Source organism: Anomalospiza imberbis, chromosome 7, assembly GCF_031753505.1.
Source record: "Anomalospiza imberbis isolate Cuckoo-Finch-1a 21T00152 chromosome 7, ASM3175350v1, whole genome shotgun sequence".
NCBI lineage: Eukaryota > Metazoa > Chordata > Aves > Passeriformes > Viduidae > Anomalospiza > Anomalospiza imberbis.
The window spans coordinates 5765061-5790644 of NC_089687.1; the positions used below are offsets into that span (position 1 = coordinate 5765061).

Consider the following 25584-nt stretch of genomic DNA (forward strand, 5'->3'; position numbering starts at 1 on the left):
TTCACCCCTTTTAGGTGTGGGAAATAAAAAAACTCATATTACTGTGTTTACTAAATGATGCATCTGAAAATTAAACCTGAAAAGAGGACAATGGCTCTGCTGGGTGTCACACATTTAACAACCATTGGTGCTCAAAACCTGCAGGCTGAGCCCTCACACAATAATTTATAAAAATAAGCACCTCTGCATCACACACCACCACTAATGACAATATTTCAACACTCCCTTTGCAAATTACCACTTTGGCCACTCCAGAAGCGTTATAACTTTCTTCAGGCTCTCCTCTGACTTGCAGAGTACCCAGAGCACTCAGTTATTAGTACAATGCCTTAGGTTTTCACCCAGCCATAATTCACAAGAACGCTCAGCCACCTGCGAGTAGAACAGCTTCACACAACCCTGAGATTTCTGAATGGAGGGTAAGAAATCAGACCTGCATTTCAAGCAGTATTTTCTTTCACAGATCTTTAACAGACACAGCTGAAGAACTATAATCACCACAACCATGCTCATTCCCTCTCGGAGGACCAAGCCAGAAAACAGTTTCACTCAAGCCCCAACACCAAATAAAGCGATTTTTTTATGAATGATCACCACCTAACAGAGCAGTGCAGCTCCTCCTGCCCACCAGGAACTGAATCACTTGCCCAGATCCCCACACCTGGCTACACAGCAGTAACTGGGCATGGCTGATGAAAGAAGGTGAGCAATCAGAGGGCAGCTCTGGGTTCCTGGCTGGCTCTCCTTTAAGGGAGGGTTTGCTGTCAGCTGTGAACAGATTCCTGTCACGAGCCCAGCCTCTCACTTAAGCCGCTTCATTTAATTGCTAAAAAAGTGAAATGAACCTTGATCAAACCAGAAAAAAAATCAATTATTTCTGCCACAAAACATTTTCTATTGGTACAGAAAGTTTTTTCAAACATATCCTGCTATCACTTAAAAGCAACCATCTTTCTGCAACATTTGACTGCTTCACTGTACAGCTCTTTTTAGCTGTGATAGAACAGCATTAATTGTCTTCCTCAAAAGATGTGATTGCACATCACATGATGGAACTCTCCAGGGATGGAGCAACACTTAGAAACAAAGTTTTATGCAAACATTGGTAAAAAGACACTGCAAGAGCACATACAATTCAGTCATGATGTAACAAGTTCATTATTCCTACAGGAAGAACTCTGCTCTGTGAAATGCTGTGATCCTCACTGGATGTTTTGTCCCCTGCCTTTCTGGTACTGCTTCTCACTCATGGTATGAAGCAGCCCTTCCACATCAAAGCCTGCTGACAGGTGATTGCTCTGAATCACAGAGGCATAAGAGCTTGAAAAGAAAGCTAATTCTCAGTTTTTACCAGATGAAGAAGCAGATGCTTTATAATCATATCCCTTAATGAATCTCTACCAACAGATCTGCTATGACAGGGTGAAAACAAAATACTGAATGGGTCTCCTGTAAGATATGGATCCTTGAGACATTGAAAACAAATAATAAATACAATTCAGCTGTCTTTAACAAGTGAGTTTTCCCCAAATAAAACTTATATTTGTGGCAACATTTGGTACTTCATTAGTACTGCCTATAAATGAAAAACAAACATCTTCCCTAAATTTAAGACAACCTGTTTGCTTCATGTTTTTTTAAGCAGGAAACACATCTATTGTGCATGTTGTGTTTACATAGTTTTTGCTTACATCGTTTACAATTGGTTTTGATTCTCTGCACAGAACCACCCAGAGTAAAATTCCTGGGAAGGATACATATGAACTTTTGCTTTCATAAAGCAAATATTAGCACTTATATTACCATTACTTCTGGAAGCACATCCTACTCAGTGGTGACAACTGAAGCTGCTCCCCAAATGCAATGGATTTTGACACAGAACCATATCCTGAAAGGGTTAGAATAGTTTACCTCAGCCTTACTGACCCTGCTTGCTGCTCCTCGATTCTCCAAAGCTAAAAGCAAGAAGAAATACAGCCCATTCCTTATCCTGTCATTTGCATGAGATGCACAGGACTGCCTCACCTCTCATCTGTACCTCACTTCGTCAGCCCATTAGACCAGTCAGCTCCCAGTAACTATGAAGGAGCAGCAGATCTGAGCCACATTTGCTCTGAAGGGGTTTCTAAACTGGAAAAGCCTGAAAATAACTGCTGTAAACAATCTCTTTTAAGAAAGTGTTCAGTGACCTTGGGCCAGCTACCAGTAGTTATCTACCCACTTCCATCTCGCAGCTAAATCAGCTTGATTCACTGAGAATTTAACTCTAAGCAAAGGTAATTATTTGCAATTATTTTCAGGTCTATCTGTTGCCTTGTCTCTGTACCTGCTTTACCCATGGCAGCTGTGTTTCAGAGGCTGCTTCCACCTGCTGCATGGCCTTTATTTAAGGAAGGCCTGATTTTACCTAAGTACACTTCTCAGGTTCTTCTGAACAGCCTCAGCTTTTTGTAAAGTTTCCCCTTTACAGCACTAGCACCAGACAACTGATTTTCATGACCTCCTGATACACCTTTGAGGAACAGATTAACACCTCACTTTTTTGCATAGATTGACTAAGCCAATCACATTTTTAGACTGAGAAAACTGGAAGAAAGCAGTAACTTTAAATCCTTGATACCGGGAGTCTGTGTTGAGGAGCTGTCTGTATTTTTAGTATGCCTGAGCACACAATGTAAACAAAACAAAGGACCAACCAAGACAAACTGAATAATGGGAGAGTGAATGAACAGAGCTTCTGATGCTCTGTTAACATGTACCAAAAGAGAGGGAGAAGGATGGAAATGGTTCAGCAGTACTGCAGATCTGCCCTTCACTTTAATTAATCAATTAATTGGGATTTGGGTGGGCTCATGGGGATATTTACCAGAGCTACAAGGTGAGAGAACACAAGCTTTCAAGATGCTGTCCCGAAATGGAGAGGTGTTTGGAGAAGGGCTTTTGCAGTCTGTAGACTGACAGCCAGACCACACTGAGCGGCCACCAATGGTCACCAGGGCAAAGTGGACCCTGCACGAGCAGCCTGAAGGTGAGAATAGAGATGCAACCCTTTGTTCTACCATGCTTCACGTGGGGAGGAGACTAAATACTACTCTGAAGAAATTGCTTATGAATCATTGATCAGCCACTGTCATCAGCTCTGACAAAATGGTTTTCCAAGTACCAACCCCTCATCACAGCCCATTAGACCAAATGGTTGGGAACAGAGAGAGCTGCAGTTCACAAAACCAGTCAGGGAACGACAGGGTGGAATTAAATCAGTGAAGTGCAGGAAGACAGGTCTGCTATCTGCAGGATGAAACAACTTAGAGGGACAATTTTCATGCTAGAACCTGCATTTATTACTCTGCAGGCTATCATGAACAAAGCAGTAGAAATGAGGGAACATTATCAGACAATAGCTCCAAGAATTTTCAGGCAATGCTGTGCCTGTCTGGACACAGCCCAACAAACCAGTCTGTGTGGCCATTCTGCCAGGCAGAAATGTCTGACCATCAGGGCAAACATGCACTGGGAACAGGAGAATAAGCTTTAATGGATGGGGTAAAAGAAGTTTTTGGTTTTCAAAAGAAAAATGAAATGTATTTTTAAAGGGTGTCAAGTTCCTTTGCTTGGAGTTTTTTCTAATGAAGTGACGTACTCATACTGAATAATGTACAGCAAGCAGCCAGTGCTGATTCAGAATTTCAGAATTTGTGTTCATTGTCTTCATTGAACACTTAGTGTTCAAAAAAAAAAAAAAAAAAAGTTCTTTGCTTGTACTTCCAGATTCCAGACAGATGGGCTTATCACTTCTCCTGGTCTGTTATGAAAGGTACTGGCTTCACCTGATAATCGTTCTGCAAATAGACCAGATTCTGTCAAATTCAGATCTTCCAGGAGCTGATCCTTCAGTGAGCAAGTAAGCAGAAATAACATAAAAAAAGAAGATTTCTCAAAGCACATTTTATTTAGGAATTAACTGAAGTGCTCTCCTAGTCAAATACTTATGCTAAACTTAAATCCACGTGAAATTGATTATTATTAATTAATTACCTGCACACATAGTGTAAAGAATCACAGGCTACCTTCCAAAATATGTATTTGCACAGATTTTCATCAAAAGCTGTATCAGATCTCCATTTTCCTAACTTTTAAGAAGAGATCTCAAGATTCAAAGTGACTTCCTACATCAATAACACGGCTTTCAAAAATATTATCTTGTTTCTCCTCTCTGAAATTGAGTATTTATCAACATTATTCTAAACAAAGTTACTTTTCAACCTCTCGGAGCTAGACAAGAGCACATTCCCAGTCTCTTACATCTTGTGCTGGAATTATCTCAACTTTTTCACTGAAAAAGTGACTAGCTCATTAAGAAAGCACCACATACATAGGAACACACAAAGAATTTTCTACGCCCCCAGTAATAAACCCACAAAGCACTGGATAAAGCAGTTTGAAGAGCTGCCCTGTTAGGAGGATGCTGGGCCAGCTCTCTCCCCAGGAGCAGCTCAGTGCAGGAAGCAGATCCCAGGAGCTGCCAGGGCAGGCACAGGGCAGCAGGTGCACACAAGGTGCTGCACATTAAACCATTAACAGCAATGGTTTACCTCGGTATTTCAGTGAGGGATTGCAGCCAGCACACTGCTGGTAGGATGGCTGAACAAACTGTCTTCTGCAGGGTACCCAACACACCCCAAAAGTCAAACCCAGCCTGCCAGTATCCATCCCAAAGATGGTTCAAGCAAATCAGTGACACTGTCCTGCTCCCTCATGAACGAGGAGAAAAGCATGTTGTGAACTCCATGATCAGGTCCTGTTGAGCCTCTTCCTTCCAGCATCCCTTCTTCCCATGCCTCAGGCCTCCAGGATCAAAGTGGTCCCCTCCACGGTCACACCAACAAATTCCAAGTGCATGTACTGCATATTCCACTTGGATGGCGACAGCCTTTTCCTGAGCAAGGCTCAACACTGCACAAAATGCAAAGCTGTTCTGAATTAACTTTTTGTCCCCTCTCTGGAAATACTGTTATTCCATCACTGGCTGAAATAAAGATCATCTTCTGAAGTTTAACTGGTAAATAACATTCTGTTCCTCTGACTTTTTATTCCTAGTAACTACATAATTCAGAAAACAAATACAGGTTGTAAAATTTGGAGGGTTTGGCTTTAAAAAAAAATTCAAAATAAGTCCTTCATTCAGTAACATCTACTCCCAAAATTTAATTCAAAATAAACATGGTGTAGTTACAGAGATACTTATTTAATTTCCTCTCATTAAATGATCAGTGAATAAAGTATTACATAGTATTATATAATTAATATGTAAGTGTTTTATATAAAACTATCAATATTTGTTTAAGGAATAAATTTCGTTTTTCAAATTACAAAGAAGGTAAATTCTTGGGGAAAAATCTTCTCACTTCTTGGCTGAGGAAGAACACATTTATGAATATAAAAATGAAGGAAACAAACAAACCTAATCAAAATAGTTATGTCTGAAGTGAAAGACATTCTAAGGCCAAAGACAAAGTTATTTCTGCACTCCCCCACCTGGATCCAGCTGGATCACACAGTTCTAGGCAGCATCAGCTTATGAAGGCCAAACTAAGAGTGAAAAAAGCCATGTCCCTTTCTCATTGATCACAGAAGGATTTGTGACACAGCCACCCACCACCTGAGTCACTTATTTGGTGGCATAAAATGCCTCTGGCTTGAATTTTTTTCAAGAGTTTGTCTTATAAGCTAATTAAGCTAACATAAATTCCTACAATTATTACTAGTAAGTAGAGAAAAATGAACTTTTTTCAAAAAGTTCAAAAAATAGGATTGTTTTCTTAATTAGGAGGATTTGTATCCCTTCACAATTGATCTTTTTGAAAGAATTGCTGTTGTATTTCCTAAACAGCTAACTAGTAAACTAAGTTTCCTGCTGGATGATCCACAACACAATAACAACTGTCTGAAAGGTCTATTAAAAGCAGTTAAGCAGAAAGCTTAAGCAGTTTTTTCAATTTGTTCAGTTATTATCTCCTCTGAAAACACACTTAAGATATACGTACAAAAATTTAAATACCGTGTTCAGCATTTATTGATTTCAATCCCCATCCATCACTGCATCATTTGAGCGAACAGAATTACTCTGTTCGCATATCTTACGCAATTGCAACAACATACATCCATTCCCTAAGTTAGAAAACTGTCGTGGTTTGACATGGAAGTGAATTTTTTCAGGAAGTTGGGTCAAACCAATCAGTGGTCAAGTTTGGATATTGGCACCTGAAGTGGCCACTGAAGGTGTGGATACGCCTCTGAGAGCACAGGGGGTTAAAAGCAGGAACTCCCAAGAGCTCGCTCTCTTTGGTTCCTGTCAGAGTGCTGTGCAGATCTCCCCTGCCCAGCCATGGGGCTGGGTGGGGAGGGGAAGCCATGAGGCCTGGTCGAGGTGAGCCAAGGGGTAGAAGGACTGGAACCGAGCCAGCTCCTGTGGACAGAAGGGTGGAGAGAAGCGGAGATGTCTTTGTCGTCCCCCCATCCAGAGGGAAGAGACAGAGAGTCCGGATGGCACCTGTAACTTTGCCGGCGCGGAGGAGAAGGAGGTGGGGGAAGGTGCCCAGCCTTGGCCTTGGGAATCGGCTGCTGGGCAGAGATTTCAGCCGTCCAGGGAGTCTGAACTTTTAACCCTTCCCTGGGAAATGAAGGCTTTGTAAAATACTACTCCTCCTTGATTTGAAGTAGAAGAGAGACAGTCTGGGATCCGAGATGATGGAAGAGGAAATTCTCAAGTTGGAAGGAGATGATGGAGTGGCTTGTGGCTGGACTTCTCTTGTTAGCCATAGACTGAACCAAATTCTCCTGACAGAGGCTGCACTTAGGGGGGTGCGTTGGTGAGCCAAGAGACCTGTTTCAGTGATTACCAACAGAGGAGTAGAGAGAACAGAGGAGAGTTGAAGAAGGTGTGGAGAGGCCCTCTGTCTTCGAGGAAGAAGAAGAGGAGAAGAAGATCTCTGTTCTTGGACCCTCAGCCCCAAAGAAAAATGGGGGGGACTGTAGTCCCGAGATGAGAAACTGAACTGTTGTCTCTTTTGGTCCATGGCAAAGCACCCTTAAAGGAGCCCTATGAGCAGTCTGTCCATGCACAGCGGTGAGAGCACTGTGACATGGAAAGGAGAGTGTCACCATGGCAGATTTTCTCTGGGCGGTTGCCATGTGTGACATGGAAACACAAGGGTGGCAATTGTGTTTCCTGGGGAGTCTGTGGCACAGGAGAGACTCCTGTCTCCCTTGATGGACTGAGTATTTGATTATCTGAAGGGTGGCAACTTGATCAGGATCCTGGGTGGTGTCTCACTGTTGGGTTTGTTTGGAAATTAGGTGGGAGGAGGAGGGGTGTTTTGGAAAATCTTCATCCAGGATTTAGTGTTTGTAGTTTTATAGTAGTAGTAGTTTAATAAAGTTTTCCTCTTTGTTATCAAGCTTGGGTCTGCTTTGCTTTGTTCCTGATCACATCTCACAGCAATTATTTAGGAAGGTGCACTTCCATGGGGGCGCTGGCATTGTGCCAGTGTCAAACCATGACAAAAACATATAGGTTAAGGAGGAACTACACTTTTACATTAGCTGTAGTACTTCTAACAGGAGAAATTTCTCCTTTTTGGGGCAAAAGAAGGGAGCAGCAGTTGGGCTACACACAGGAAATCCCTATGACACTTACTGAAGAGGCACCCTATAACACTTAGAAGGTTTGAGGCTTTTTTAGAACATGATATTAAAAAATGCTTATTTAAGTCTATGTTTGCTCTGGAACCACGCAATAGCAACTAAGTTTACACAAACCCAAGCTTTGCGGCTTAAATCAGAAGCTCTGGCTGTTCCTGTGTGCTTCATGCTTACCATGTCACCCTTGCCATCCCACAGTTCTGCTGGTAGCCTGTGCCCTGCCAGGAGACACAATCAGCAGCCACACTATGAGCCAATTCATGACTCTCTCCACACTTTTCCAGTGAGAAAAAATACTGCCATGGACTGGGCTGTGACAGCTGAGAAACTCCATATACACCCTGTCACCCCTGCCTGGGGACAGTAAACCCCAGCAGAGAGAGGGCAGGCAGCTGGGGTCACAGACACCTCAAAATAGCTGCAACTAAGAGTCCAAAATTTAAAAGCACATCCTCATGGTGCTTCCAGCAAAAAAGGCCCAGCAAGGCATAACCTAGCACATGGGAAATGCCCAACTTTTCTGCAGGATGATGATGTACCTATGACTGACGACACTGAAGTCAGTAGCTCAAAATTAGCAAGGTAATACTATTAGTTGTAAAAACTGTAAAGTTGCTTACATGCTATTTTCAGGCTTTTCTCTTAATTTTCTTTTCTATCCTAAGGCTTTGAAAAATAAAGTTGAATTTTACCTCAGCTGTGAGAAAGCCCACATGCTCAGCAGAGCTGGAGCTAAAACTGTCTAGTTTACATCAGCCAAGCTCACTGATAAAAATCCCTCAGCATAAGCCTTGCATTATTGTTCTGTAATAGAGGAAACCCACTGTGCTCTGTATTAGATATCCCAGACCATCCCCTACAGCAGTCATCTATGCATTTCCCTGGAGAAGAAACACAAGATTATTTCTTACAGCATTTTTCATTTTCATTGCCCAGTCTAGTTTTACAGGACCCAAAAGAGGTGTATTTTCACCACGATTCCTCTTGGGAAAATATTCTATTCAAATAATCTATTGCTGTCGGGTTTGTTTCCTGGTATACAGCCAAAGTGATCTTTAACCGTCCCTAGTTTCACTCCATTACTCTTACTCCAACAAATCACTGGCACGTGAAATTATATTAAATGAAGACATTTTTTCCCTAAATGCTTCAGTTACACACAATCAAAAGTTCACCAAATCAAAAATGCTAATCTAACTTTCTTCTTTGCACTTGGAACAGGAGTTTGTATAAGTCAACAGAAAGTTGATTCCGACTGTAACAAAGAAATATCTTTCTTTAGCAGATTCACAGCTAGTCTGGGGTGGTTTGGGTTGTTTTGGTTTTCTTCTCTTTTAAAATCCATAAGATTTGTGAAAAGACCGGCCTGCGATTACTGGAGAGAGGTGCTGCATTGTCATTTGCTGCAAAGGAGCTGTACAGAGCAGCAGAATGTTTTCCTCGTTAACTTCTGTAGACTGGCATTACCTGCAAAGCTCACATCAAATTGGTACAATTGCTTTCAGCAGGCAAAAGCTTATACTCACAGATGTTGTCAGGAGGGGGCTGATCAGACATTTGTTGCCCTGTAATCTCTCACAGCAAAGCAGTGGTCACATTTGTGCACACAGCTGCATCTTGGAGATTTTGAGAGTCACAGCTCATTTCAGGCCTCCTCTATGCCTGAGTGTCAAACTTTGTGCAAAAAACAACTGATACTTTAAAGGAAGGAAATTGAGAAAAAACGGCCTAAACTCAATTCTGCCAGTATTTGATGCTAATTTGCCCCAAAAGTCTTGAAATTGAACTAATCCGCAACAGCTGATTAGACACATCCTAGGAAAGAGTCAGGTCAAGAGGTAGAGCTGCAGACACGCTTGCTTTGGTGAATATCAGGCAGCAAACTCTAAAAGCTATCAATGCGAGCAAAACTTAACATCTTACGACTGGACTGCAGCTAAACTGGTTTAGATCCACAGATCTAAAAGTTCACAGAACCACAGAACATCTTGAGTTGGAACGATGATTGAGTCCAGCTCACAAATTAGTCCAACAGAAACTGGCTTCTGAATTTCAAAAACAAGCAGACAACTTCTATCGTTCAAAAAACATCCAGGTATTGTTTTGCTTATACTTCAGGATTTAAGAACCATTCTGATAGAATCTGTTTAAGATCCCTTTTTCCACTACAAAAACAATCCAAAGCTTGGCAGTTTCCCATAAGTTTCCCCACTTACACAGTCTTCTTAGTTGCTCAAGACACAAGAGTATTTCCCAAGTAAGCAGCAAGGCAAAGAGGCTGGCACAGGCCTGTCAGGGTGGCCTGGCTGAGGAGTAAATAGATTTGGTTTCATCTTGGGTGCTGTCAAACAAGGCAGACCAGAAGCAGATCTGAGTCTGCTGTTTTTTGCCTCCATGCACACACAGGAGACACAAGCCCGCAGTGAATCATCCCACGAGGCCACCCTGCACACACAGTGCGGCCATGGAAAAAGGCTCTCCCAGAGCAGAGAAACAAACAGCAGGAAAAATGAGATTTACTACCAGGAAATCAAGAAGTCAGCCAACCCCAAGTGCCGAGCCCCTCTTTACAAGCGACTCTGGAAACCTCTGCAGGCTCAGACACTGTAATTTATTAGTAACCCAGACTAACACTTGATGATGTTACTGCCATATATCTTTCCCCTCAGCACTCAGTGAGCAGAGTCTCGCTCTTGTTGGAGGGGATGGCACCTTTCCAAACACAACTGCTCGTGTTTAATCATTAAAAATGATGCCTGGCCTGTAAAACAATATTCAAAACCACAGGCTACAGAATAAAAGTGGATTTTGCTTGATGATCTTATTAATATAACTAATCATAGAAACTAACTCTGGGTATAAAGTTTGCCACACACAAATTTTGAGCAGGTTACTGCCTATGAAAGCTTTTCTTTCACTTCCAGTTATATCATGTTTTCCTTCTCTCTTCCCTTCCCCTCTTTTTTTTTAAAGGGAAAACCCCCACTTCAGCAGAATGTTACTAAAAATGCTTTTTTTTGCCATAAGCAAGACAGGACCTTCCCTAATGAGGCCTCTCATGAGATGCAACAGTATTAATTCAAATCTTTCAGATTTATTTACTGTATTTTTTACCCTGGATCAACCACCTGCCCAGTGGATTTTGCAAAACTCACATAAAATGTATTTATGCAAACTTCTTCAGTATAAGAAGTTTCAGTTTTTTAGAAACTATATCACCCATCGCAACACAAATATTATTCTGCTGCCATTTTTAAATTAAATTTGCTCACTATATGCACATAAATAAACAAACAAAAAAATCTACCTTGACATATTCTGCAGAGATCAGAAAAACCCACTGCAAATAGATTTCATATGTTTTATTCCTCTGAAACCACCATATGCCAAGTGCAGTGCCAGATCCAAGAGTGAGATCACACCCACTTGGACAGTCAGTACAGCAATGCATTGCATTAACCTGCAATCCCACAAATCAGCCAGAGATTTCAGACAACTTCGTCTTCAGAATAACATTTTCAGAACTGAAATAATATGACTTTAAATAAGTTCAGATAGTCACTATGCAGAACTTTCCAAATGCATGAAAAAAAAAAGCTAAAAAGAGGTATAAATCCAGATGTACACAAATAATTGCTGCAATTAACTTTGCACGCAGCACAGACACGTTAGTTAAAATGACTATTTTGTCCTGTTACAAGAACAGTTACTCAACTTGATATAAAAATATCAGTGTGCCCACTGGTACATCTGATACTTACAAAAAGGAGCTAAAATTCAATATTTTCATTATATATTGCTCAATCCCTGAAGCTGAATAAACTATATTAACCACTCGTTATATAAATTCGTTACAAAACAGTTCTGGTTTTATCTTCAAGAGTTTTGATTACAAACAAGTAACTCTAAAATTAATCTCAGTTAATAAGGAATCTGTTTTAAAATTTAAGAAAAACTGCCACTAAAGAGTGATAGTTTTGTTGCTGAGGTAATGTCTACATATGAAGTAATTCAGAGCCCTATTGTCTTCTGTGAAGACAGTAAACATGTCTCCTCTAAAGAATTTAGAGAAATTATCAGCTAATCTGAATCACTAGATTAATTTACTAAGATCTTGAAACACCAAATAACTTGTGTTGAGATTTTTCTTCTACTTAACCCAGTGGCTTTTAACTTCAACTCCGTGTACTGAAATCATCTGTCCTTCATGGGCTACAGGCCACGCTAATGGAGAAAGCAGATTAATCAATCAGAAACCAAATATGAATAAAGAAAGCCAGGAAAATGAAAGCTTTTATGAAGTTTTCCAAAGAAAAAGTCAGCATGGAACAGAGAGCTAGAAAGTATAACACCAGAGGAGAAAGTTATACCAGCTATTCCTCAGGCCAGAGGAGTTCTGCACCTACACCTAATTCCAGTTGTTCAGGAAGCAACCACTGATGCAACCACCTCAAACTCTTTTAGAGACACCCAAGTCTAATTAATTTGCCGAACATTCAGCACACAAGAAAACAAGGCATTTGAAAGAAATCCAGTGCAAGTCATCACCCCCCCTTTTCCTTCCTCTCCATTCGCAGCCCTACTCATGAATCGATTTTGCAAAAGACTTGACCAACTGGTAAGTGAGCTCTTGGGAGGGGACCAACATTAAAGGAACTACCAGGAAGGAGGCCAAGAGAAAGCTTGGCTACCAAGTTTCACCCAGTGATCCTTTCCACTGCACAACAATAAGAGGTTCCCACCCCATGAACTTTGGAAGTTTCCCAACTGCTGGAGACATTTACTCCACCAGCAGCAGCACTGCCTACGCCAAGAGCTACTCTGTTGCATTCTCCCTGGCACACAATTGCTTTTTCTTAAAGCACACAGGTAAATTACACATCAAATGATACTTCACCCTTGAACTACTTAAGAACTCAAGTCACAACATAGTGCAAGGAGCAAATGCCACACAAACCATGGTGGAAAAGCTGATGCAGACTGTTACAATTAAAAGTAGCATGTGTAATATTTTTCAGCAAAAAATGAAGTGATAAATGGCTTCTGGGAGATGCAAGGCAGAATCAAGGATAAGTAATCTAATTCAGGGAATTTGGACATGTGAGCTCTCTGGATTATTCCATGCCAATGACTTTCTGAATCAGCTGAAAGAGTATCTGACTTTCCACTACATTTCCCAAATGCTATATGCAAACACTCATCACAACAACGTTGACAGATATATGCATGGTTGCAAAGTGATTCCTTGTACACAACATAAAAAAACTTGTAGCTGATAAAGAATAATTTTAAACCAGGCTACCAAAAAACACATTCGAAAACTATTAAATTTGGATAAAATGGAACCAGCAGAGTTGAGGTTTCTTGCTGAGGGTTTTTAGGTTAAGCTCGTTCCAATACTGAACATACACTCCTGCCAAAATTCCACCACACAAGTTGAATAGCTTAAACATTACCAAAACCCCACATTTATGCAAAACACTCACTCTGTAACACAGTTACACACACTTCTTAAGAAATCCACTTAACTAAGGCAAGCTACCATCTTCTCTCGATTAAGAACTACAACATCTAAATTACCACCACTAAAACACCTCCACCTCTCACAGAGCTGCAACAAATCTCCACTAAGTAAGCTGATTGAGAGATTTCCTACTTCCATGTGAAGGGACAATTCCCATAGGAAGCCTTTTGATATGAGTGGGACAAGAAGCAACAGAATGTCACAGGAATATGAACTGGAAATTTTCTCAAGAAATCAAAGGAAGGAAGGTCTCTTGTGAATATGTACGTATTTTGTGGAGGGGAAAGGGAATCATGGAATGGTTTGGTTTTGAAGGAAACTTGAAGATCATTTCATTCCAACCCCCCTGCCATGGGCAGGGACACCTTCCACTATCACAGGTTGCTCCAAGCCTCATCCAACCTGGCCTTGGATACTGCCAGGCATGGGGCAGCCACAGCTTCTCTGGGCACCCTGTGCCAAAGCCAAGAGCCAAAGTACAAGAGGGTCTTGGAGACCATAGGCAAGACCATTAGTCAAGCACTGAGGCAAGTGCCTTCCATTTCATCCCAAAAATGCAGGGCCCAGGACATACAGGACAAAATGCACGGTCTCCATGCTTTGATTGGGAGCACAATATTTTGAAGATCCCAGGATTTTATGACTACGGGTATCAGGCTGCTGCTTCTGGGAAGTGTAACAATCTCACTTAAGACTTCCTTAGACTCAACCAGGTTTTGCTAAATACACAGGAAGCAGACTGCTTTTGACAAGGAGACAGAAATGCCCATAAGGAGCATATGAACCTGTCACAAAAACTGTGAGAAAAAAAACCACCAAAAATATCCACTTGTCATCAACATGAAAATGTAACAAAAAACAAAAAAGCAGGCTGAGGTGGTTTTGTAAGGCAAGACACAGAGAAGCTTACACCTGGGCATACCAAAGAGCCTGGAAACATTCAACAGGACAAATTTCTAATTACCACCACCTCTACAGCAGCATGGGATGCAAAGAGAAAAAAAGTGAACAGATGTGAAGAGATCGTATATGAAAGGCTGGAAAAACAATGCAGACTGTCTGCCAATGCAGATAGAAAACATGGGAAGAATGAATGAAGCAAGAAATTAATGAGACTGAAGTGCGAGTCAACTGTTTCCTGTTGCTGTCCTCAGCTATTTCTTCTCCACTCTAACTTATGTTGATAATGACAATTGGTTTTATTCTTCTCTTCTATATACTTACGTTTAGGTGCCTTCAAAGGCACAAAAACCAGCAGAGAAACACAACTATAGAAAAAAAAAAGGAGGAAAAAAAAGTAGTTTTATGTGATTTCAACTGAACATGCAAAACTGTTAACAGCACGCACTGATGGTTGAAATCAGTGATTAGGGCCAGAAAGAAAACTTGGTAGCTTTTCAAATTCATTTTATATTTGTCTATAGCATATACAAGTTTTTAATAGCAACAAGTAGCTTGCACCGCCTATGCAAGTACAGAATGTAATTTTTTATTTTCACTGACAGTTTAAAAGCAGGCTGCAAAGTACCAAAGTTAAAGGTTTGGCAGAAAGCAGTTTCAAGGGAATATATAAGGGAATATAACACCAAGGATATTTCTGGATATTTAAAATCTCAGATTTCCAGATGAGAGTTAAACGCAGTTTCTGCTGATGTACCAAAAAGCCTGACAAGTTTGCAGCTTCATACACAAAAGGCATATTGTTTAAAAATAATTTTCCTTTCCTGAGTAAATATCCCCTTACAGAGTGAGGGGCAAATAACCAGGCAATAGACACACACTGGAAATCCTTCACAAACATTTATGGTTGTCCTGGCCACACATCCCAGAAGGCCCAGAGAGAAGCCAGGTAAAATACTTTCAGAAGTGACAGTAACTGCTAAGTACCCCTCTAAAAGGGGATATTTATTTCCAGAAATAATACAACTTCTAGTAAAAAACAGAAAAGGAGACTTTTTTTGTTAACCTTTTTTTCTTATGGTTACAACAAAATGCCTTGGCAGTCGTACAAATGGTTTAGCTCAGAGCCACTGTGGTAAAAATTCCTGTAACCATATGGGATATCTATCAAAATAATGCTTTCTGCAGAACTGATAAGAATAAGGAAGGACCCTGCTTGACTTTGTCACAGACTGTTCTTCCTGGCAGGAGGTTCGAGACAATCCTTTTTGTTCAAATACTATTTCAACGACTCTTAACATCTATTTAGAAAAGAAATTAAGAATACAGCCACAAAGCAAAGCTACGTTTTAAAATGGATTGCTGATTTCAGTATACTACAATTAAAAAAAATACCGAGACCTCATGGATAACGCTCCTACAGTTTCCTTTGTTTTGCCGTTTCCCATTCTTTACGATCTTTTTCACCTACTTCTGCCCTCGAACAGCCTCAGTGTGATGCAAATTTTGCCCGGACTCCCGGGAATTTCAGCAGACGACATCATCAGGTGAAACCAGCCTGAGTCAACTGCACTTCCTGACCACGACTAAGATGGTGCGCGCAGCCGGTGAACCGAGGGGAGCTTTCCTCACACACCGTCCACGGAACCCTGCCACAAACTTTGCCGCAGCCCAAAGACGGCGAACAACCTCCCAGCCAACTCCCCCACCCGCCTTCTTTTGCTTTCCCACACGGCCTGAACTTCCCGAACCAAACCGCACTTGGGGGGGTAATGAGGGCAGGGGCGGAGAACGCCGCGCTGCTCCGCGGGGCTCTCCGCGGCCGAGCGGCGGGCAGCGCTCCCCCAGGGCCCGCAGGAGCCCGAGGCGGGGGTCGCTGGATCCCCGGATCGCTGGATGCGCGGACCGCGGAGAGCCGACACCGCCCGCCCCGGCGCACCGCGGCCCGGCCCGGCCCTCCCGCAGCACCGCTCGGCGCTGCCCCGGGCCCGAGGCCACAACAAAGGCTTTTCCCCCCGCACCCGCACCCCCGGCCCGGCACGTACCGGATCGCGGCGCTGGCGGGGCGGCGCGGCGGGGCTCATGCCGCCGGGGCGGGGACGCTGTGACGGTCACCGGCGCCCGGCGGGAGGCGAAGGCGGCGAGCCCGGGCGGCGGCGGAGCCGCATCGCTGCCCGCGCCGAGTCCCGCTGCTCCCGGCCGTGCCCGCCCCGCGCTCGGCACCTCCCGGCTCCCGCCGCACTTCCGGGAGGGAGCGGTCACGCGGCCGCGGGACGCGCCGCTTCCATCCGGGAACGCGCGCGGGGCGGGGCGGGAGCCGGGGCGGGCGCTGAGGGTGAGCGCTCCCGGGCCGCCGGGGCCCACAGCGGCTCCTCGGGGCACACAGAGCCGTCCCAGAGCACATGGCGCAGGACTGCGTCCCGATGGTTCTGGAATATCTCCGCCGAGGGAGACTCCGCACCCTCTCCACGCAGTCTGTTCCAGAACGGAGCTCTTCCCCGTGCTCCGGTGGAATTTCCTGTGCCTTCCCGCGGCCTCGTGTTCTCTTGCCCGTCCAGAAGGACGGAGCACCTCTCCCGAGGGGCTGGGACAAAGGGATTGTTCAACCTGGAAAAGAGAAGCTTTGGGGTGACCCAATCGCGGCCTTGCAGTACCTGAAGGGAACTTAGAGGGAAGATGAGGCAAGGCTATTTACAAGAGCATGTAGTGACTGGGCAAGGGGGAATGGCTTCAGATGGAAAGAGCAGGTTTAGATCAGATATTGGGGGAAAAAAAAATTGAAGGTGGTGAGGTCCTGGCACAGGTTGCCCAGAGAAGCTGTGGCTGCCCCATCACTGCAGGTGTCCACGGCCAGGTTGGACAGGGCATGGAGCCACCTGGGATAGGGGAAAGTGTCCCTGCCCATGGCAGGGGGTGGAACAAGATGATCATCAATGTCGCCTTCTAACCCAAACCATTCTGTGGTTCTCTTGCTTGGCACCACCAAGAAGACCCTGGTATCATATTCTTGGCACCCCCTTTAGATATTTATACGCATTAATGAGGTCCCCTCTCAGCTCTCTCTTCTCAAGGCTTAATAGGCCCCGTTGCCTCAGCCTTTCCTCATAAGAGAAATGTTCCAGTCCCCCGGTTATCCTCATTGCCCTTCTCCCGACCTCTGCTCAAAAGAGTCAGCAGGGCTCCTCTGAGGACTCCTTATTTACTTAATTTTTATTTTGTTTTGTTTTTCAGATGATGTTGACTTGAAATTGACCTGAAATTGACACTCACAAGCTCCATCTGCTCCCCAGTAATGGGGCTGGAGAAGAGCCAGTCCTCAGTGCTGCTCCCCCACGTACAGGGCTGGTGTTGGGCTCTCAGCTTCTCACCCTGCCCACAGATCTGCTCCAGGCTGGCACAGACATGGGCTTCAATATCTTCAGCCCACAGTCCCTGGCCAGGACTCTTCTGCTCCCTCCACAAATGTTCACCACCCAGCAGTTCTGAGACCTGTTGGTCAGATCTGTTTCCTCTAGAACCAGGTGAATTTCTCTACATCACTGAAGAAGTTGCTTCTAAAAAGAAATGGTGTGATAATTTGTAAATTACATGCAAAGTACTGCAAAATTCCCCGTGGAGGTCTGAAAGTAAAACTTAAGCAATATGTTTTGCTTTGTTTTTCAAACAAACAGGGCTTTAAAGAAAACATCCTCTATGGAGACAATTAAGACCCAGTGACACTTTAATGGCTTCTCTTGAGAATGAGCACTAAGAATACACACACATAGCATTGTGCTGTGTAAGGATACCCAGGCTAGCAAGGTCTCAAAATCGATACAACTGCATTAGTGAGGCTCAGAGCCTGGATAATTCATCCTGCAGAGAAAAACTGCACTGACAGGGCCATACTGCCTTTGGTAGTTCTAGTTCTCTCAGAGCTATTTCATGAACCTGTTCAGCACTGCACTCTATTTTCAGAAGTCTCAGCGGTTTTTGTTTATTTGGAGTCTTTTGCACACCAGCCCTTTTAGGAAATAGCTTTACATCCACAGCCAGCGCTTACTCCATTTAGTGAGCAGGATTCTTGCATAGGGGACCACGCTGCTTTCGTGTTGACCACTATTTAGAAAAAAAACACAGTAAACATTTGTCATTTGTGAGAAACACAAGCAGAACACAGGGTATCAGAACGTTTGGTCTTGTGAGTGGAACACTTGAGTGATTGGAGACACTGTTGCAACTGGGAAGTGAAAGATGACCATTCTTTCACAGGGCAGAATTCAGTCACTCTTTGTGAAAATCAGGTCGCATTCCTAGTTGTAACTGAAGAGAATGCAATGGGAATCTTAGGATTTAAATAGAGTAACTTGGCACATAAGAAAATCAGTGAGTGAATCTTTGTGTCTAGTAATCATCACCTCCCTTAAATCCCAGTCTAGAGAAAGTCTGCAAAGATGAATCATTAACAGAAGTTGTGGAAAACATGCATATTTGCCAGCAGTGAAAAGGTGAGATTACAGCTCATGCATCCCTTGGGCTGAGAAGTTCCTTTGCTCACCCTCAGATATTGGAGGGTGTGGGCGCATGCCACAGCAGGGTGTGTAAATGGTGGCCAGGCAGAGCAACTGCCACCTTCCAGACCTGGAGACTCCACTTGGTTTTAGCAGAAGTTTAACTTATTTTCCTGTGCTTTTCATCCTCTGCTTAGTCCTGTTTCCTGCTATGCCCCCTCAGATTCCCATGTTTGCACCCTCTCAGTGATGAATTAAAGTTCCCCCTGTAGTGTTGGTCTGTTGTGTAACACAAAGGTGAAATTCTGTCACATCAGTGACATCGGTGTGATTTGCATTTTGACAGCACTTAGTGGGTCAATTGAGATAAGTGACCCTTCACGCCAAATGTTTTACCAAACACAGAGATTGTTATCTAGTTATGGCAGAAATGGTAGAGAAAAACAAGGCAGGGTGAAGTGATTAAGCACACTTCCAGAACAAAGATTTTGGCAGAGACCAGAGGATGAAAAAACTTTCCTCTGATCAGAGTGAATGCCCTGGGTCGTGCTTCCTGAGACTCGGCAGGAGGACTCACAGGCATATTCTCTTACAATATACACCATTTTCTGGCAGGACCTTGGTAGTATTTATACTTCTCAAAAAAATTTCACAGAAAGAGGCTATGCTAGTTTATTTCCCTTAATAAAACCCAATACTAAATGTATTTAATTTCCAAATTACAGCCTGGGAAACTATATGTCTAAAGACACCTGAAGAAAGCACAATGGCTGTTGTAGTTGTTTTTAATTGTACACACAGCCAGCAGTACTGACTCCTCTCTTTAGACTGCCCATCACTTCTCATTATGAAAAAGCTCTCAATGCACACATTTCAGTGTGGGGAAGGGTAAATTAATGTGAAAGGCCTCAAAAATATTTTTACTTATTGCTCCTAGAAAGATTAAGAAAGCTTACAACATATAGCTATAAAAGGATTAGTATGTGGAGATTTTAAGTACTCTAGTCTGGGCAGGCAATTCAGTGTGATCAAGTTTCAGGCTGTTGGGAATTTCACCTTAGATAAACCCCTCAAAATACAAATTCTGTCTGCTGTAGTATTAAACATGGTATTTCCTGTGCTCCGATGTGAAATACAATTTATTCGAGGTTGTAGATGAGATTTCTTCACCCTTGTTTTGTGATATGAGGTGAGATGTTAAGTCTCTGGGTCCCCTCTCAGGGTAAATAGATTGGTTGTAGTATTACTCCCACAGATTTAAGGGAAGTAATTGCATATGTAAACATAAATTGAAATTATTTGCAAAATAATTTGTTGTGAGTGGAAGCCATTCTCTACCCAATAAGTAGTCACTTTTCAGTGGTGAAATTTTATATCCTAATTACAGTTTCATCATAAATCTCAGAGATATTTCTGCTGAAATGAAAGGAGCCATTTATATACATGTGTGTAAGCACATTGCTGCAATAAGTTTTCAAGATCCACAAAGGATTATAGCACTAAAATAACATTTTTGAAAAAAATTAAAGACAGGAATATTATTTTAATCTATTTTCTTAATCAGTGTAATTATTTTATTAACATGTTCTAGAGAGATCCACTGCAAGCAGCACAAGATAGGGCAAGTATTACATGCTTTCTGTTTTGTTTTTCTGTCTGTTGTCCAAATGTGAGCACTTTCTGGAGGAATCGTGATAAATCTGTAGCATCTTATTTCATTCAACCCTATTTACTTTTAAAAGAGCCAGCAGACAACACTGCAAATGTGCTGCCAAGATGTATGGGTGACTTTGCATTAAGTAAATGCAAAGGCAGATCTAGCTGATATAAATCACTATTATATGGGCAGCTTTAAAAGAGTGAAAAATTTCAGCGGGAAAGTTTTTTGTCTTTTTATAATAGAGGGGCTTCAGAATTTGAATTGCTTTTTGGAATTTAAAGTTCCAGGGCATTAAGATATTGCTCAATTTAGAGTCACTTTTCCACCTTAAATTATTTTTATATTTTCCTGGCCTTCCATTCTGAAAAAGAAAAGAAAAGAAGAAAACTGTTAAGCCACGACAAACAACTAATTTCCTACAAGGTGGTGATACAGCCCTGAAATTATTTAGTAGTGTTTCAACAGAATGGGTGTTCACTTGAAAAGGTGAGTGTTTTGAAGCCAGCACTCTTCACTGTGAAATATATGCTAGTTTTGCAGGAAGGTTTCAGCAAAGATGCAGTTTCTCCTGAGAGAGGAGGGTGACACTGGAGGAGTGAAGTGTTCCTGCCAGTGGCTGCAGCACAGAGCCTGCAGCCTGGGGTGAGTCACAGCCAAGTCTCTGTTTTTCCTGATTCAGTGTGAGTTTTGATCTTCTATCTTTCACCACAGATAAAAACTACCAAGCTACTGTAACCACCAAGTCTTTTCTGTTTATACTTTGTATAAACAAACACTGGTTTTAGCAGACGCTTGAACTTGGGACTTCCAAATTTTGCCTAAGCTGAGCAGCTGCTGGGTGTGAGCTTCTCTTTCTTCTTCCATTTAAACAAATAAATAAATACTGGGAAGATTTTCATGCAAAATGTGAAAACATTTCAGTTTTCTAACTTTCACAAGACAGGCACATGTTTCCCCAATAGTTTCCCACACATTTTATTTCAAGAGGTGCTTATATGTTATTAGTGTTAAAAAAGAATTATTAAAACGAATTTGCTTTGTATTGTCATGTTCCTTCCCACCAGTTTCTGTGTTTGTGCTATTTACTGTTATTCACTGCCTTGAAATGGAGAGTAAGGACTTCAAAGCAGGTATCCTATCTTCCTGGGGGTATTTCTTTAATTCATAATGGCAGAAAACTTCCTGGAAACTGGTTGCAGCACTGCTTGACAATAATTTTTCTGCATAATGATGAGCTGCAAATCTCTGATCATCTTTGTTTTATTCCTCCCCAGTATTTTCTTATGTAGCATCACTAGTTTCTTGTCAAAAAAAAACCCCATATGCACCCCAACAAATCTTCTGACTTTATACTTAGTTTTTCTTTGTTCGTATTTGCCAGAACTCCACAACCATGATGGCTGTGTAACCATGTGCTGTGTCCTTTACTTTCCCTTCACTGCCACTGCTGGGTCACTGAGGGTCACAAGTGAGATGGTAAACCAGGGGTACTCTTTGATCTGCTCAGTAAGTCACAAACCTGACAGCCACAACTGGATGTAGTAACATTTTTATAATAGTTTCTTCAGGGAAAGTTTTTTTTTATATTTATTTGTAAATTTCATGGATTCTTTTCAGGTCTTGCTAAAGGATGAGAAAACCTCTTGAAATTTCTTTGCAAAAAAGCATTCCTCTCCTTTCAAAAAAAACTAAAATCAAACCCTGTGGTTTTAAATGGTGTGCCAGATTCGTCCTTCTCTACTTCCTTCTGCTCTCCAAACAGCACTGAAACACAAAGGGGCTTCCCTTCTGCAAACTTCAGAGAGTGTGGAAACTTCTTTATGTACCAGAAAGCAAAGAAGAGCAAATGTTTCTTTGTGGCTTATACCCATAAATTTGATAATGAAGCCAAATGCAAGTCTTTTCCTCATTTCAATACCAAGTTGCTTTTAAAATGTCTTTAAAAGTAACTTTCATAGAGAGAAGAACAAGCATGAAGTTTTGAATTTTATGAAAACCCCAAATATCATTATTTATAAATGGAGATATGTCCAGCATCTGTACACAATTCAGTTGGCTCAGAGAGCCTGTGAACAGACTCTCAAAAGAATCCAGATTCTTCACTGAATGAAGATCAAGCTGCTAAGGCACATTTAGAGTAAAAACCACACCTCAGATCAGTTCTGTCCGAAAGATAAGTTGTTTTGAACTTTATTACCCTTTTTGGTTGTGAGATTCTGTGGTGTTGCCTCTTGAAACAGCCTCCTGCTTCCCAGCTGATAAACAAAATCCTTAGTTATGCTGCTCACAGGAGTACATTTCAATATTAATATTCCCCAAATTCTTGAGTTTCATGACAGGACTTGATATAATTGTCTCTATGCATGGTAAAAACCCCCATATTCCTTCTAACATAGCATTTTGTAGGACTGAGTTCTTCTGCCATACATTACAAACCAAACTTTTTTAGCATGAAGCACTAAATATAAAATACATATGTATAAAATACATAACTTTTAATAAGGACTAAAATAAAGCAGCATTGTCATTCCAGTAAATGCCTATTTTTATTCCTGCCAAATATTCATAACAGACAATTGGATATCTACTGATTGTTGCACAACAACTTACCCATGGATTTATGAGTTACACATGAAATTGCCTATTTTGTTCAGTTCTGCATATTCCACCAAAACATCTTGTATTTTCTTATTCTTTTTTTTCCCTATTGTGCAATTTTTTGGGTAGGAAATCGTACACTGGGGAAAAATGGATTGGGGGAAAAGTAATAAATTTAAAGCTCATGCCTTCATGTTTTACACGTGACTTGGCCTTTGTTAATTCAGAAAGTTAATTAATCCCTAATGAAACATGCTTTTACTGTGTATCAAACAGCATTTTTGTTTGACCATAAATTGTTTTTCACAATTTTTATGGGCAATGAAAGCATTCTACTGTCTGTTTTTCTAATTTTTCAATTTCACCATCCCCACAAAAGATGTAATTTAAACAGCTTTATTCACCACTACTATCTATAATTAATCTGGTCATATGGTTTTAATAAAATTTAAGTACTTAAAGTATAAGAATGTGACTGTCCTCCAAGTTAATTTTAAAGTGTGTTGAACCATGTACACTAGATAATAAGCAATATTCGATATATATGTATAACAATATCTTGTTAGATATATATATATATATCTAGAGAGAGAGAGATAACAATATCTTCAGTAGTCAAAATAACATAACCTGTGCAATAAGTTTGAGTTTTTGTAGGAAAATCTCCAAAGCAGAATGATTTCTGAATTTTACTGAAGAGATATGGGCTCACTGAATTTCATCTCTAAGAAATATTGGAGATTTGCATATAAATTTCCCCATTCCTTGTGAATAGATGTAAGGACAAATGGCATATTCTGAATACCAGAAAAAAGCACCAAACAACATTCAGGATTATTGGAAGGATCCCAATGCAAATGCTAAATACCAAGCTGGGAGCACAGAACAGCCCCGTGGTAATTTCTAACAGAATTATGCCAGATATTTGAAATTTTGATGAAACCAGACTTTTCATTCTAAGACAATGCAGGTGTTTCTTACTTATTTTTTATTTCTTTTGGCATCTACTTAGACTTAACACCTTTTTACCTATCAATTTGTGCTGTAAGTGCTGTAGTTCTCCTTAGCAAAGATTTTGAACTGTTGATGTTTTCATCCACTTCATTTCTCCTTGCTGGCAAGCATTTAGTGTCTCTAGACAGATTCTGATTCATAAGATGAATAGCTTCCCCTTGCTCTGAGATTTGGGAGACCAGCATGGAAGTACCCTATCCCTAGAGCAATATCTCAGATGAATAATGTGGTGTGACAAGTGTACCACTCACTGATGGAGATCTGCTGGAGTCCCTTCAGCAGCTTAAAACTGCTGGTCAGGAAGAGGTAGATTAAGGCAGACAGAGGTCTTCTGAGTCAGATTATTTAGTGGTAAAACAGGGTTAGAATCATTTTGCAAAATTGTAATTGGATGCAAACTTCATTTGAGATTTCAGCTTTCAACTTTCAACTATGCTTTACCAAATTTACATAACAAAAGCTAATTAGTGACGAATATTGTGCAGCAAACTCCTGTGCACATTATGCTTAGGTCAACATTCCACTTATATCTAAAGATGAAAGTAGTTCAATATTAAAAAAAAAAAAGTCAGTTGACACCATTGATTTGGAAAAATGTGATATTTTCATATTTATATGTGGGTTCATTCTGTATCTCTTCATTAAAAAAGAATTTGCCATAGTTATCCCAAGCATGTATTGAAATAACAACTTTGTGTAACCCAAAATTCAGGTGCCTAATTGCTTTCGACTCCTTCTTGTTTTATACCTTGAATACTTAAAATTAAATACTTGATATCTAGAATCAGATATTTAATGTGGCTATTTTATGCCTGAGTATCTCTATTAAATTCAGCAGAATTATTTATAGTGGTACAGAAGGTGATTCAGTAATGATCATATCCAAAAAAAGCAGGAATTCACCATGGAACAACTGCAAGTTATTGTGTTTAAATTCAGAAAACATAAATAATAGTTCCCTAATGAGTCTTAGTGAAAAAGACCAGATAGGTACAAATCCAAACAGGTATATTGCATTTCAGTTGTTCAATAATCAAAAACTGGAATGTCCTTTGAATTTTAGTATTTCAAAGTATTTACACAAGCATATAAGCTAGATAATTAAAAAGGAATAAGTTAAATATGGTTATCCTGCATAACTATCTTGAACTCTCTTTAAGTGCCAACAAAACTTGAAGTGTGTTACCTCAAAGTCATTGACAGTTATGGCTGCAGCTCTAAAAAATGTCTTCTAAGAACACAAGTATCAGATTTGTCATCTGAACCACCTGTTTGGGCCTGCAAGTTTTAAGATCAGAGAAGATGACAGCATCTTCTCAAAATGAAGAGATTCACAGGAAGCTGTGATATAATGGAATACCTTGAGGATCTTCTCTGAGTCATCTCTCCCTGATGGCAGCTTTAAGGTCACTCTTGAATATGGACAATTTATTCTGGAGACAAGAAACAGTACTTGGCAAGAAAGAAACAGAGATCAATTGGTACAACACATGACTGCAGTTAATCAAAGCGCCTTTGAAATACTTTTGATTTGGAGCTTTGGTATTCTGTTGTTCTAGAAATCAGTTCTAATTTTTCATCCAGTACTTCAGGAAGGAGTCTGAATTCTATAATATCCGGATGGAGAATTATTTAGTTTTAGTGCTTTGATCAGTCTTTGTTGACAAAGGTTCATCAACCATTACTGAGACTGATTT

The 25584-nt window shown here is 41.2% G+C and overlaps 1 protein-coding gene and 1 long non-coding RNA gene across 3 annotated transcripts in view; one reads left to right on the forward strand and one right to left on the reverse strand.

The window, feature by feature from the left end:
- The window catches only part of SPOPL (speckle type BTB/POZ protein like), a 34596-nt gene extending 18218 nt beyond the window's left edge, over positions 1-16378 (reverse strand). For both annotated transcript variants that reach the window (XR_011000634.1, XM_068195165.1), the window contains exon 1: positions 16171-16378. The gene's annotated coding sequence lies outside the window, so the exon portion shown is untranslated. The remainder of the gene's footprint in view (positions 1-16170) is intronic.
- A 982-nt stretch (positions 16379-17360) lies between these two features.
- The window catches only part of LOC137476821 (uncharacterized), a 92215-nt gene continuing 83991 nt past the window's right edge, over positions 17361-25584 (forward strand). Inside the window, exons 1-3 of the long non-coding RNA XR_011000635.1 lie at positions 17361-17646; positions 18544-18612; positions 20808-20917. This is a non-coding gene — a long non-coding RNA (uncharacterized lncRNA). The remainder of the gene's footprint in view (positions 17647-18543; positions 18613-20807; positions 20918-25584) is intronic.